The following is a 17,095-nucleotide window of genomic DNA, read 5'->3' on the forward strand; positions in this document are numbered from 1 at the left end:
TTCACTAGTATTCAGTTATCTTGTCATCAAAGACAGAGTTTTGGGGTAAAGGAAGGATGAAAGGTAGAGAAGGAAGAAGCGATAGTATTTATTAGATGTCTACATGAAGAACAGTACTAGAGACTTTACATATGCCACTTTCCATAACTCTCACCACAGACCTGTTAAGGAGTTATAATTTTCCCATTTATTGTTGGGAAAACCAAAGCATCTATATAAGACCAAATAGCAAGGGTACAAATTCAGTATCATTAGACTGCTTATTCTACGTTCTTTCCATAATAGAAGCTTTAATGTAACACTTCCTACAGGCAAAGTGACATGCTAAGTGTTAATCCAACATTAGTTCCATATCTTAATATTGTGAGGAAACTGAGTCAAGGGAGGATGACTAAACATGTCTACGGCCAGAAGGTGGGATAGCTATAAAGTGTCTCTGACTGTGGAATCTTATGTTACAAACAAGATTTTCCTTCAATATCCACTTTATACAAAACTCATGGATTCTGTGACTCAAATTAAGTATGAGAATAACATCTAATGAAATTCATAGGAAAAGAGACAAATAGATGCTTTATAATAAATTTATTTAAATATTATGTAAATGTGAATTTCTAGGTATTGAGATTTACATGATCAGACATACACTACTATTATTAATTTGGGTCATAAGAAATAACTATTTGATTTTAGGCTCGCAATAATTTGTTGCTTTCTTGGTTGCAAATCATTCTTTAAAACAGCATTGTTTTTTTTTTTAAATAATTTTTTTACAGTTTTATTTCCATTATTCAAAAATAACAAGGGCAATCTATTTAAAATGTCTTACCAAAATGATAGTGGCTTGGCCATATGCAAGAGGCAGCTTTAAAGTACATATTTTGTTATTTATTTATTTATTTATTTATTTATTTTTTCTGAATAAAATCCTCAAACTATTTAACCTTTACTCCTGAAAGCTATAACTCATTCTAGGTATAACCTGCTCTAATTATAATTTCGGAAGGCTCCTAAAATATTGTATTTTTAAAAATCATCTTTTTATTTATTTTAAATTTTTATTTTTCAATTAGAGTTTACAGTCAATATTTTATATTAGTTTCAGGTATACAGTATAATGGCTAGACATTTATATAATTTGCAAAGTGGTCCCCCCCCCATTAGTTCAGAACCCACTTGAAACTAAACACGGTTGTTACAATGTTATTGACTACATTCCCTACCTGTACTTCATATCTCAGTAACTATTCTGTAACCACCAATTTGCATTTTTTAATTCATTCTCCTTTTTTACCCAACCCCCACTGCCATCTGGCAATCACTAGTTTGTTTTCTGTATCTATGAGTCTGTTTTCATTTTATTTTTTCATTTATTTTGCTCTTTATACTCCACATATAAGTGAAGTAATATGGCGTTTGTCTCTCTGTCTGGCTTATTTCATTTAGCATAATATACTCTAGGTCTATCGATGTCATTGCAAATGGTAAGATTTCATTTTTTATGGCCAAGTAATATTCTGTTGTACCCATTTTTAATACTTCTATATAGCAGATAAAAATAACCTACTCATCCTACCAGAAAAGAACAGGCAAGGGCTGCAGAAACTGCCTTCTCTATTGGAAAAGAAACATTAGACATAGAAAGTGTTAAGTAAGGACCAAAGAGAAATTAGCTTGTCCTCACTTGGAAGGTTGGCTTGGCTAACAGTCTTGTAGCATGATTGTTAGACTACCTTTGTATACACGTTTTATTTCTGTCATGGAAAAATGAAATCATTGAGGAATTAAATTATATAGCATTAGCCCATGGGAAGGCCAAAGTGATTTGCCAAAACAAAACAAACAAACAAAAAAAAAACACCAGAGTAAAAAAAAAAATCTGAATATTATTTCTAAGTAAACTGATCCTTTCTCTAGTAGACCTTGTATCTCAGAGGTTGTTTTCCTAATCTACCTTCCATTTCTGTCTTCCTTTTAAGGGAGACACATATACTGTAGTCATTATATACTCTAGAAATCTTGAGAAATAGGTTATTTAACATTATTTTTGACATTCTCATTCTCATAAAATATCTATTAGAAAATGGGAAATGTAAGATTTAAATTTTATATTATTTCAAAAATAAATGTTTTTTTCTTTTAGCAGTAATAATGAAAAATTATGAAATTTTAAAATAGTACGGTTAGTTGGGGCACCTTAATGATAAAACCAAAAATGTATATGTGCTAAGAATAAACAGTTTGTTACATTGGCTGAAATTTCAGAGAAAACACATTGGCCTTTATTTTTTGATAGTATGGCATGTTAGGGAAACTAGAAGCCCCTCTAGAACAAAAACTAGTATTCCGAGTAATTAAGAAAGTAATAAAAATGTATCCCTGAACTGGCATGAAATTTGGAATCAAAGAAAAGATGAAACCAGACGTTTTATGAGCTAGCTAGTGCCAAAGATGACTTTACCATTGAAAGTTTCTTCTAAATCTTGAGATAAAGAATGTATGCCCTGAATTTAGGATTTGTAGATAAGAGACAGAATCTTAGATCATCAATGTGGAGAATTTCAGTGCAACGTGAGGGATGAGACAGAAATGAGTCCTGCTGTGAAGAATGCAACACTAAAAGACTTTTTGTCTCAAAGTTGGCACTAGAGGAGATGGAAAAGATATATTTCCACTGAGAATTCATAGCCGTGGGCGTCCCATGCCTTTGCAATGAAATTCAAACTTCTATTTTCCTAGAAACCTCAAAAGTATATTTTAATTTAAAACAATGCCAGGGTGGTGGAGCCTACAGGTAATTGGCAGAAGCAAACACAAATTTCTCTGAAAAATTTATTTTCAATAATACTTCCCTACTTTCCTTTGTTTTCGGATTAATTAAATATTTCTTTTGGACCTTTTTTTTTCCCTATTACTTACTTTTTAACTTTCCCTGTTATTTCAAATATTACCATAGAGCTTTGTTAGATGCTTTCCTAGAGCTTTGCCACTAGCGAAACATCTGATTAAAATTAAATTTGTTAAAATTAAATAAAAGTAAAAATTGCCACAAAGCAACATTTCAAGTGCTCATTGTGGCTAGGCAACAGCATTGAATAGTGCAAATATGTAACATTTGTATAATCACAAAATGTTATATTGTGGAGCACAACCCTAGAAAATTGGATATGTATCATTGTCATATTAAGGTCTAATCGAATTATTTCTCTCTGAACTCCTCTGATAATGACAGAGCATTAGATATATTTAACTTAATTCATATTTTCTATATTTTGCATTGTTGTTTTCATGCTTTTCAAATCCTATATGTACATTAACTTCATAAGGCAATATTAGTACTATTTTGTAGTTTAAATATTCATTTATATTTATTTTTTCTCAAGACCTTTCCTTTTTGTCTTTGATTATATCTAGAATCATTTTCATTCTGCCTTTGGTTTTCTTGAACTATAGATCTTGTGGTGATGAATAATTTGTTTTTCTTTTCTTAATGTCTGCCGCCATTAAATGACCAAGTCACTGAGCATTAAAAATAACTTTTACACGGTAAACATTAAAAAAAGAAAGCTAGAGAGGCTACATTAACACAAATTTAATGGCTCTCTGATTGAGCAAGGAGAAAAACAACAAATTAGCTGTCTTCTTCTCTTAAATTTAGTCAATAGGATAAACTTTGTTGATGTTAAATTTTATTTTAAAATATAGTTAAACAATGTTTTTTGGTTAAACCACTTGTTTTTTTTAAGCTTTTATCTAATTTCTAATGTTAACAATTTTTGTTGTCTTGAGATGGCATTTTCTTTTGCGTTTTTGTTTTTTACTTATTTTATTGCTATTTTTTGCACATTTCTAAGAAGACCTTTGAATAAATGTCGTCTTTTTTATTAAAATTTATTTTGTATTGTGTCAAATTTTCTTGGACTGGCTACTAACAAGAACGATCTTTGGAAAGGGCTTGGGGAGCCAGTATAGTTCCCTACATTTCTTTATAATTTTTGTACCACTATTAATACAGTTAAAAGGCTGTTTTTTGTTTGTTTGTTTTGTTTTTTAGTAATAATAACGCCTCTCAGAAGGTATGTTTTCTTTGCTTTTCAGAATCTGGTGTAAGAGCACTTTTCTAGCAGCACAGGTAGTCCCTGATTTCTATATCATCATTTTATTGATTGACTCAGCCTCTTTTATCAAGGGTGACTCCGTCGCTTTATAAAAATGAAAACTAATGTCTGAGGTTTCTCACCTTTGCCTTCTTTTATCTACCTCTCACAGATTACATCTATTTTATCACAGCTCTGTTTATAAGTTTCCACTTAGGAGAATGATATTTGGAAAATGGCAGAAATTTTTACCCAATAACCAAAATCTATATTATACTTTTTCTTTCTGGGCACAGAGCTACACTAAATTCCCCATGCGCCTTTCCGTTTATATGTGTTCAGCTGACTTGTTTTCAGCCAGAGAAATGTTAGTGGAAGTAATGGGCAACACTCCCAGACCTGACACAAAAGACATTCAGAACTACTCTCTATCACCTTTTCCCCTGCCAGCTGGATCCAACAGTAACGTGAGGTCACCCTTAAGAGGCCAGTGGCAGAGGATACCAGAGACTCTGCCAATCTGGTCTTGCATGTGTTCCTTGAGGAGGACTGCTCCATAGACAGACTTGCCTATCTGTGGCTATCATGAGCAAGAAGGAAACTTCTGTTGTGACCGTGCTGTTGGGGGTGGGGTGGGGGAGGGTTATTAGTCAGAGTAGTGAGCCTGCCTAACTGATACAGGTAGATGTTTCATTTTACAAACTTTATTCTACGTCGTAGAGAGCAAAATAAGAAGGTCATTTTGCAGATGGAAAGAGTGAATATCAGGATATGAAATAATTTGGTTCATGAATTTAAGTCACAAAGAAATTGCAGGTTCTTCTCCAGATTCTTTCTTCAAACCAGAGTCTATTGTTGTGATATTTGTAAATATATATGTAACTGTAAAAGGGTTGAGAGGAACCTTCTTTTCTTTTAGAATAAAACACTTCCTTCCTAAAAATTTAACCATTCCCCTCTGTGTGTATGAGAGATCTAACTAGAACAGAATTCAAAGATAAGTATAAGCAGTTCATCTAACATATTTTTTTTTCTGGAAGAAAGAGTTATATTTCAAGAATAGAGCCAAATATTAGACATAGGTAGACTTTTAATTTTTATTGACAGGAATATTTCTTAAAAACTTGACAAGTAGATAATGTAAGTTTATCTCCTCTGTTAGTTTTACAATAACCATTCTCTTGTTAATTACTTTTGAGGCATTTAGAACAGTAATTTGACCCTCACCCACCCCCAAACCCTGAACACATGGGCTACAGCCCCAAGGGGCTCTCTTGTTTTTATTTACTTTTTCGTGCCAAGTCATCATCTTTCCCTTTCCATGTAAAATCAGTCTGTCCAGTCTAATATTATATATTATGCTTTTAAAAAAAGATCTATTGAAATATTTTTTACAGACTATATATGCAGTTTATCCACTTAAAGTGAAGTAGTTTTTAGTGTATTTCCAGAGTTGTACAATCATCACCGTAATTTTAGAACATTCTAATGTTAGAACATTTATGTAATGAGCCAAGGGAGTGGTATTGCCCATTAGTAGTCACTCATGATTCTTCCCTAACCTATACTCCATCCTAGGCAATCACTAATTTACTTTCTGTCTCTAAATATTTGCTATTTTGGGCATTTATGACTGATTTCTTTCACTTAGCATAATGGTTTTAAAGTTCATCCATGCTGTAGTATGCATCAATACTTCATTCCTTTTTAGTACCAAATAATACTTCACTGTATGGATTCTATTGCATGTGCATTTTATATCTCTGTTCATCACATAATGGACATTTGGGTTGTACCAATTTTTTACTTTTATGAATCATGCTGCCATGAACATTGATGTACACATTCTTTATACAGACATATGTTTTTATTTATTTGGGATGTATTCCTAGAAGTCAAATTTTTGAGACATGTGGTAACTTTACATGTAAAGTTAACTTCACATGTAACATTTTGAAGAACCGCCAAATTGTTTTCCAAAGTGGATGCATCATTTTACAATCTTAGCAGCGAAGTATGAAGATACCAGTTTCTCCATAACCTCATGTATATTAAGCTCTCGAATGCTTGGCTTTCTGACATACCGAGGACATAGCAGCAAGTGGCTGTAATATTCATCTATTCATCAGAATTTACATCTCATCTTTTTAATGCCCTAGAATCTTCAAGATTCTTTAGTTTTAATAAACTGCCATAGCAAAGGAAAAAAGCAACGAATAAAATAAGTTCGTATAATGGGCAATTATATGCCCAAGCAAAGAGTATTAAATGGGACTCATTTTCTGACTGCTAAGCCAGGCCTCTTTCATTCATTCTATAATATGAGGAGTTTGCGTATGACTTTTTTATTTCCTAGTTATTATTTTTATTATTTTATTCTTACATTTTAATAATTATGGATTCAAATATTCCACTTACGTTATTTAATCTACTACTGACTCTCAAAGACAATTATTTCAGGACAACAGGTCAGATGGGAGGGGAGGGAAGACTGTTTTTCACCTCTCCAAGAACACAAGCTGATGTATATATATCCACCTCAATAAAAGGTCTTTTTTGTGTTAGACTAATGGCAGTGTTACTTATAATTTCATGTAAATCATGTATAGTTGAAATACCTAACTATTTTGACACTTTACTTTCTCTTTCTCTTTTTAACTAATACTCTTATACAAAGTGCTGTTGAAAGGGGTATTAAAGCGAAGGTGAAGAAAATACTTGATTACATATTGTACTACAGAGAGTAATTATTAGCTCTTTTTGGGAAAATGCTTTGCTTTTTATTTGGAGAAGTTGCTTTACAAAATAGACCAGCATTTTTGTATCCTAATAGTTTATTTCTTCCCCAGGTGGTCATTTGCTTTTGGTAGACCAATGGTTCCCAAACTTTAGAATCATCTTGAGAGATGTTACAAATGTCTTTGCTCAGGCACCATCCCCAGAGACACTGTGTAAATTGGACTTGGGTGGGTTTTAGGAGTGGAAATTTAGAAAAAAATTTCTCTAGGTGATTCTAAGTTGAATACAGGTATGAGAATCACTGGTTTAAACTTCCGCATATGGAAATTAGATAACAGAGGTTGCTAGTAAATACCTTTCTGATGATATGCCAGTTATTAATTTAAATATCTTTAAAAATTTTTTTTATTACAAAACTAGTCCCAATACTAAGAAATTAAATGGTTGATTAGTTTCATGTTTTTTTTTTTACAAATTATTTTGTTATAAAACTCATATTTAATAGGCGAATGGAATTTTGTGCTTCATCACTTGTTTTATATAATTAGATTACTTAATATTACGGTCATTTGAGCTTTTTGAAATCTACTTGATATCAGGTGGTCCTTTCATTTGACCTGTTTCAGGTCTTTTCACCAGTGAGTTAGTAAAAAATCATGCTGTCTTTCACTTAAATGACAGTACTTCTAAACGTCTACAAGTGGATTAAGATATTTACTAATAAAATAATAGCTTGTTATTTGAAGAAAAATAAACTGATTTAATGAGAGAAGTAAATTGGGATTATAATTCATTAATTTTAATATTGTTAAAACGCACCTTTCCTATAACTGAATATTAACATAAATCTGTTCAAATCTAAATCAATATTTGTAAATTTAACCTACGTGTATTAAGCAAAATATAAAATTAAGGAATAATATAATATGCTTAGAAATGGTTTATACAAGAACTGTCATAAATAAGGACTCCATCAATGTGTGCTATTGTAATTCTTAATTTTCATACCTACTACTCTTTTATCTGAAATTTTTTTTTCTCTAATTTATCTAAATCAATCTCCCCAAGGAAATTATATCCATATATTATGATAGACTGGTTTTATGAATCTTTCAGAACTTACTCTCATGTATTATTATTTGAATCTTTGAACCTGGAAATGGGTGTTTGGGTAAATGTAGTGAAGTGATAGTATAAAGATTGAACTGGCCCTGCACATTGCTTGCAGTATGGCCTCTTTCAAAGGACAGGGTCTGCATCTGTACATTTGGGAAACGGTATATACTCTTCCTACATCATGGCACCAATGGTAGGAAAACATAAGGAAATAAGTACATAATCATCCTAAAGGAACAGATAATGCTTAATATAATAGAGCATTTTCATCATGTGAGCAGGAGACTAATATACAGATGTGCCTTAAACACAATTTATAACACTTTTAACATATTCACTAAAGTAGCTCTAACTGGACACTCTTTAAGGACAGAATTCTGCTCTAGGCTATTGTATAACACATTCTCTCAGGCCTAAGTATGACAGGAAAGATCATTTTCAAGTGCATACTTAAGGTGAATCTTCTTTGCAGAAAAAGGAATTTTTATGTGGAAAGAAGTTTTTACCTACAGCATGTGTCCTAAACCTGAAAAGTTTTCACATTAGATAGAGGCCAACGAATAAGAAAATAGAATCAAATCTAGAGAACATCAAATATTAGCTTTATGAAACAAATATTATAGGAAGAAATTAAGCTATATTAATTTTAGGGCAGAGCTAAATCCCAATGAACTTTATTTTTTTATTATTAATTATAAAGGCCAAATCCATTATTGGGTAATTCAAATATTATTGAAACTATGTAACAGAAACTCATTTCTGCCTTTAAATATACCTGTGCTAATATGGTCTTTTCTCTAAGCTTTTTATTTCTCTTCTCCAAATCACAACACATTTAAACATTTTTCTTTCGCATTTGAGAGTGACTCAGATCTACATCTTATTATCATCATGAACACTTTAATTTTGAGTGAACTTAATTTTGAATAAACTAAGAGTATGGATCTTCTAATTCAGGCACAGGGACATTTTCAACCCTGTTTCCAGACATTCTCCTCTTGTAGTTCTTATCACAGGTCTCACTTTAGTCATCACTAATTAGAGAACTTGGAGAAATTCTACCTGGCCAGGTCAAATCCAGACCCTAACAGCCAAGTCACCACAGGTGTGTTTACTCTATATCTCATTCAACTTCTCATATAAATGTGAGAGATATTTTGGGGTGGATTTACAAATTACTCAACACTCAAAGCAGAGAAAGATTTTTAGCTAAAAACATAAGTGTGAGTGGAAATATAATGCTAAATTATTAAATCAAATGTTGCAACTTATTTGAAATTAACCATAGCATTGGAAAGTATAGATCTCAAGATTAGTAGATATGCAGAAACATTTCTTCCATCCTTATTTTAATTAATAATAATAAAAAGACATTTTTCCTAGTGGTGTACAGTAGAAGACCTCTTATTCCACTCTGTCTGGTATAGTATCTTGTTGGATAATCAAATAGTAACTAAAGCAAGGAATCATAAAAAAATAATATGTATGTACCTTAAAGATTTTTACTTGAAATATCAAAATAGAATGAAATCAGTCTTCACTGAAAAAAGAAGACACGGATACTTTAAATATTTTTAATTGAAAGTATATCATAATGAGCATAATCTGTCTTAATTAATCTCATACTTTACTCACCAATGTTATACTAAGTCCTTCCTCTAAAACATGATGATACACTCATAATGTTGACTTTTCTAGCTAAATAAGGTACTGTGTACTATGCCCACGTGTTTCTTTTTCCACAAGTCAAGTTAATAATATTTTATATTGTACTTGTAATATTTTGCTGCATTCTATGTTATATTTTTATACTTCCATATCTATATTCACAAGTAAGACTGGCTATGGTTTTATTTTCTCTGTTTTTTTTTTTTAAATCAGATTTTAGTATTATCAGGTTCTTGTTTGCTGTGTAGAATAAATTTGATGTCTCCACATCTTTTCATACTCGTCTAGAAAAACAAAAATGATATGGTTGCTTAAGAGAAAAAATACATATGAACTGTGTGTAATTATACAGATAGATATAAGTAATCATCATTAAAAATAACATTTAATGTGAAAACAGTCTAAAATTATTAGATATAGATTATAGTCTCATTATTTTCTCCATTCTAAGTTAAATAATCCTTCTCTTTTAATTATTTTTCTTGTTTAATTAATTTTTAACCTTATACGTCTAAGTTACCTTCATGTACTAATCGCTGATCAGCTCTCTTCAGATGTCTGTAATCATCTTTTACTTGTCTTTCTTTTCTGTGTTTGTGAAATTAGGAAGTTGATTGATTAAGAATCAAACATCATCATAGTCAATGTATATTCTTGTTCTTAACTCCAGTACTTTTTTATTATGACCAGTCTTCTCAAATTTTAATACATAAACTACAGTTAGTCATAGCTAGAATATTTTCCTCAAGAATCTTGGAAAAATACAGTAAAGGGAACGTTATAAAATTCATCCAATTATTTTTGCTTTTTAACAAAGGCAGAATTGGTGTGCTGGAGCTGGGTCATACTATCTCATGAGGAAATCTTTACACGTTTCTTCCTGACACCGCAACTAGTCATCTCTTGTTGGTAACTTGAAACTGGCCATGGTGGGAGTATTTACATCATGAAAATGGCAAACACTGTAAGTCAGCAGTCCTCCTTGTCCTCTTTGGACTGCATTCCTCTGTGTCTGCATGTATATTTATGTATCTGTGAGTTATGCAGTATTTTCCTATCTCTGTATGGTATTACCAAATTAGATTATGTGATTTCTTAAAGCTCTATTCGGTTGGTTTAGAGATAAATAAAAAAACTTGTATTACTTGAATATTACTAAAATATTTCACAATTAGGAGAATTAAACTTCTAATCTAAAAAAGTATTCCTTTAGAAACTAATTCAAATATTTTAAGAATTCAACTTCACATAATTTAGCAAAATCTTTGACAAACAAGATTGTTGGCTAAATTAGAGCAGCTGCCTTCTGACTTATTAATGAATGTCAAATAAAAAATAAACATATATTTTATTCCACTTGGAGATGTTCTTCCTAAACTTACACAACTTTACTCTGAATAAGTTAACATTTAATCTACCAGATGTTTATGATTTGGAAAAATACAAAGTTGTGCTTAACTATATTAATGCATTATTCTAATAATTTTATTTCAACAGTCATATTTTAAGATGTCAACTTGAAGATCGTTCCCAAGATTTTTAGATAACTTAGAATCCCATACTTAAGCTAAATTAAGTAAATTAATGGATAGTCATTAGATACCTAGTTCATTTCTAGGAGAGAATACTAAAATATTAAATAGTAAGCATAATTTGAAGTTTATGTACTTTTTGCCTCTTAGTTTTATATCTTACAGAGAGAAACTAAATATATTTGGGTCTATTAATAAATGTGATCATTCTGCCACCTTGTATAGTTACACTATAAGGAATGTATATGGCTTTAAAAAGTTCTGAGATATATATTCATAAACTAAGCTAGTCTGCTGCAAAATGCTGATATATGACAGACAGTTCACAATCAGCCACTTCTTTGTTTTCTCTTTGAAATAAATATTACTGTGGTTAAAATTTACGATTAATACATGAGCATGGGAGCAGTAACATAGAGCATGCAAAGTATGAAGGGTGCATTAAGGAAAAAGAAAGTAGTATTATCCTAAAGTTAAATGACTGGTTGTTCCAGAATGACAAAGAAGACAGTGTAAGATAAAACCTGAATGCATTTAGAAAGGCTTAGAAAGTTTGGAGCAAAAGAATTTTATGTCTTGGCAACTATGGCTATGGTTTGATGACTTCAGCTTTAGTATAAAATCTATCCTGATACAAAACTAAATTTAGTTTTCTCTTTGTTAAAATGAAAAAAAAAATTCTTGGGTATTTTTGTCCTGCTCTTAATAGTAAAAGATTTTCTTTTCTCTCCTGAGTAATCTGTCTACAAGGCAAAGATTCCATGTCTCATCAGGACAATTTCAGGTGGGAGAACAGTGTTTTCTCTCTTTAACTCTTGAAAGAGTTAAAATTGTTTATAATGTACCTCCTCCTGTGTTTAAATATTTTATTGCCACTGTAATAAAATAGGTAGCTAAGTATATTTTCTCAGTGACCTATGATTCTATTAAATCAAATGTTCAAACCTTCTGAAAACATTTGTAATTTTTCCATCCCAAAATTAAATTCTAAATGAGGAAAGAGCTCTTGGAAAAGCACAAAGATTTATTCCTTATGAAAACAGACATGTTAAAATTATTAAATTTACTTGATATGTTACCACTGAGTTGACTTGGAAGCAGTGCAAAATCATTAAAAATAATAATTATTCTTTTTTCTATGTAAAATTTATTGGTAAATGTTATTTATGTAAATATTTCAGAAATGCTGTGAAGTTTTTAGAGAACTATTATTGCCCTTGGGCTCAGTGACATCTTTTTGTTTATCAGAGTCCTGATAATGCTTTGTGTGAAAACAGACAATAGTATAGTGTTATCCTAATTTCAGTTATTTTTTAAATGTTAACTTGATCGCAACTTTGCATCTTTAATTTGAATCCAGTACACTCTAAGCCCATGATTTTTGATTGGGGATTCATATCACTTGTCTATAGAGTTTAATTAATATACAGGTGTTTAGGACCTATTCCATCCAGACTTACTGAATATTTTTACTTTATGATCTTGAGATATTCTTGGTATATCCTAACTCTATGCTGAGTATATTCATAATATATTACATCAGACAAGAACCAAAGCCACATGCCATCCTCAGTTATCAAATGAATTTCATTTAACTTCCCAGATTTCATGAGTACAAATACACTCTAACCATAGTCTGCATATTTTCAGGATGGTTAAGTAGCTTTCCCTTGGAAACAGGCTACTGCCACCACTATAGCTAAGATTCATCACTAAGATTCAATTCTTTTTTTTTTTTTTTCTTCTCACAATAGAGGCATTCACTCCACTGGTAAAGATATTCAGGATGTTTGACAAGTATGTCCATTTTCACAAACACTGCGGTGTCCTTACCACAATCAATTCTATGGAAAAATAGAATGAGCCAGTAGCGCTCCTAAAAGCAGACTCTCCGAATTCTCTAAGGAATTTAACCTGTGCTGGCCCAAAGTCTCTCTTTTAGCTGTGATTATAATTTGATTCTCCTCTTCCTGTCTACATAGATCATCTTGTGTATAATATTAACACAAGGCCCTCTTAGACTTTTCCAAGATCTTTAGAAATTTCCAGTTTCTAATTGAATATCGTTAATGTTGCCAAGGTTTTATTAAATACACTCATACTTAACACAAACATGGCGATTATGTCTTTCCCCCCAAATCCCACCATGGCCCTTACGCAGTCTTCAGATTGGAGATGCAGTCTTCTGGAAAAGACTCCACAGGAAGACTAATCTAGAATCCAGCTGGAAGAGACCTTATGCTGTCTCTTAACACCAATACCTCTGCAAAACTACACAGATTACAGCTTCACGTTTATGTTTCACATTCAAAAACATGTAAGTCTAACTCTGAATGAAAGTCTGCTACAACAGGAAACTTTAAGGCTCTTGTGAGAGCTCCTGGAAGCAGACGACAACGTGAAACAGACTGCTTTTCCATGTCCCATAAAACAAGCAGATGATATGAAGTGATCAGCTTCCACCCAGGAAATTGAGACAAGATCCTTCAAGACTCCCCTACTTAATCTCTATCATAATTATTCTTTGTTATATGTCTTCTTTGTGTCCAACTTCTATCACAAACTTTTTCTTATTATCCAGTATCCTAAGGTGATTATCCACACTCTCTTCTAGCCTCTCTCTTCTTTACTTTCATATCAAAGGGGGAACAAACCCCACTTATTCACTGTTCTCAGTCTATTCCTACCACTTTCAATCTCAGTAATATGTCACCTGCCGCCCCCCACCTGAACAGCATTTAATTGCCATTCCTCAAAGCACATACCAGGGAGGTTTTCCTCTCGATGGTTTATATCAGGTATATAAACTGTCTCCACATCTTCAACCCTAACCTCTTGCCAGGGAGTAACTAGACCTAACTCTTGACATAATGCTTCTCTCAAAATCTCCTAACTCCCTAACTCCTCTTCCCTTGGATCAGGTATTGAAAAAAAAAAAAAAAACATAGAGGTGCCTCTATTTCCAATGACCAGCATTGTCTCCTTCATCATTTCAGTCAGCCTTACAGCCTTTGTTCAGTTCTATGCAAAGACTCTGGCCGCCTGAGTTTAACCCCAAACATTATAAATATTACCTACACACTCATCATTGCTGTCCGCGCCCCACCACCACCCGATACTACTTTGTGTAGAGTCAGCAAACTTGTACCTGTCTTTCCCACACCATTTTTTCCCGTGTCTTTGGAATCCTTGGCAACATTTCCAAATATTCAGCCACCCTACCTATTTACCATATGACCCCCTGGAGATTTAAATGATCACTCCAAAGGGAAGGGACAATAGGGCAACTGGGAGAAATCCCAGGGGGAAATCGTCAACTCTCTCTTTATGTCCACTTTAAGAGCCATTATACCCATTATGAAAATTAAAAATGTAATTCAAATGGAGGAGTTACCTGTTCGATTTGAGTATTTTGACAATACCAGGAATAGTTAAACTTGCCTTTTTATTAATGACTTGAACCTGACTCAGGAATGGATTTCTTATAATTCTTTATTAATAAGCTAATAGAAGCAAAGACCTCATTCAAATCAAATCTAATTACTCCATTTGCGTAGTGCTCTGGGACAGTATTTACTGACAGAAGAAAGAGAACTCATTTTTCAAAGTTTTTTTGACAAATAAGATCTCACAAGAAAATGACCCTCTGAGAACAGTTTTCATGTCATTTAGAATTAATTTCATTATTAATATTCAGTTGTCCTAAATTAGAGCAGTTTGAGTGTTAAGCTTATCTCTAAAGCTTCATTATTGTAATCGGATATTGCTTTTTCAGAAGTGAGATTAAGATGCTACTAAAAGCTTGTTGGCCCAAGATGGAAACTAGTCATGTAGCTCTTTCTTAAATTGTATTAAGGAAACATCCATTACATAAAGAATAAAAAGTACTACTTTATTTTTGTTTTTGTATGACAATTATATGTTAAATGCATGTTTAAAAATATGGCACAGAGAACATCTTTAACACATAATAAAATCTACTTGAAAAGCAGCATTATATAGTTTTGAGGACTTTAGTCACAACACACTATGCTTAATCTGTTTTTTTCTACTTTTTATAGATTTTGAGAGTTTTAATTGCTTATAGTTTAACAGCAATCAGAGCATTTTGTTTTGGTGTTTTATATATGTTGTAAAACATTAACCCATTCAACCTTTAACAAAGTTGTTTATAAAAGCTTTCAAGCAGAACTGAAGTACCTATAACATTTCAACCCCCTTTTCTCTATTATTTAGGGAACAGCACTTCAAGGAAAGGTAATTTTGTTGTAAAACACAACTGAGTGCTTGTAGTTAGCATCCATTTGTGAATCGAAACTGAGTCCTTAAAGATACTTTTGTGAACCATTCTTGTAAATCCTATGCAACTATCAAACTGTGTTTTGCACACTGAGAGCCTTGAAGCTTTGCAGGCGTGTGTGGCTTCTCTTCCACGGTGCCATCTGCGACCTCTTTTTCATTGTCACCCGATCTTTTCATTCTCTCCCTGCCACACACCTACACCCACACACTTCTCTAAATTTCTTTTCTCCCTTTATTGTATTTCTACATTCTTATCCTCTTTCTTTTCTTTCTTTCTTTTTTTTGTAGTTTAACGCTCAAGATTTTATAGATATAATAAGATAAAATTTTCTTTTAGACAAAGCACTCAAACTATTATTATGATCAATGGAGCAATGGGACATTAAAAAATTAAAACCAAAGCAAAAAGTTATTTTTGCCAGTCTTACCTTCAGGTTTTTACCTTCATATGACCACCTGCTCCAAAATCTATGTAGCAAGGGCAATATATTTGGGGACAATTTATCCATGAGCTTGTAGTCTTTTCAATTACTCAAAACCCAAGGGACAGCTACCCCTAGCCAAAGTCCATAATTGTTCCATATGAGGGAAGGGAAAAGTCCTGTGTGTAACATATTTTTCCATTGATACTCTTCAAAATGTTATTAGGGACCTAAGATAGCAGAGAGTCAGGAGACAGAAATCACATCAGTAATTTGAACAGGAAAATTTAGTGAAAGGTAAACAATGATAAACAGGAGTAAAAGAGGATCCTGTGGGTGCAGAGTAGTGACTGAAGGAGCAGATACTTTTCCGAGGCCGAGGGGAAAGTAAATATGGAATAAACTTAGAAAATTCAAAGAGAGCCCAGCCCCTGAAACTGATATTCAGACTTCCGAGCAGGTGAATGGTTCCCTCAGAAATGTGTCACCTTCTGGTAGACGAGAAACCCACCTGAGAGCTCGGACTTGAACTCAGTGTCAGGGGGCGTGAACTGCAGCTGGGATACAGGAGCGAGTGGCTGCTTAGTAGTGGAATGAAAGGGCTGAAGCTCAGTGCTGAGGGCTGCCACTGTTAGCTTGAGAAACTTGCAGAGAGGAGGGACTACAGCCACACACACACACACACACACACACACACACACACACACACACACAGATACTACTGTAGATGCTGTGCTGAAAAATCACACCCTGGGAGAAGGAAGGAAAGTTCTTCCTCTTGCTCTGGCCTGGGCAATCTTCCACACACAATTTAACTGTCAAACAATAATATGTGTCCACCTAAGAAGAGGAAACTGTCCTTCATATTTGCGAAGTACTAACCCTCGCCCCCAAATAAAGACATACATGCTTCAATGTTATTGTACCCATTGTAGGTTATATTCTTTTCTATTGAAATTCATTCACTTTCTCACTGAAGATTCTATTATGTAAAGATTAAATTATAAGTTTATCATCAAACAACCTATATAAAATAGCAAGAGAAAGGAGAAAACAAAAAAAAATTAGTTAATAAATGCAAATGAATATATACATCAATGGGCAAAAAGAAAATATGCAAAACTGCTACTATCGCTTTTTGTAATTTATCACAAGATCATCATGATATCTATGACTTACTTCTTCCACTACCCATTCCATATCTACATTGCCATCAGCC

This window comes from Rousettus aegyptiacus, unplaced genomic scaffold, assembly GCF_014176215.1.
Source record: "Rousettus aegyptiacus isolate mRouAeg1 unplaced genomic scaffold, mRouAeg1.p scaffold_m13_p_10, whole genome shotgun sequence".
NCBI classification, from domain to species: domain Eukaryota; kingdom Metazoa; phylum Chordata; class Mammalia; order Chiroptera; family Pteropodidae; genus Rousettus; species Rousettus aegyptiacus.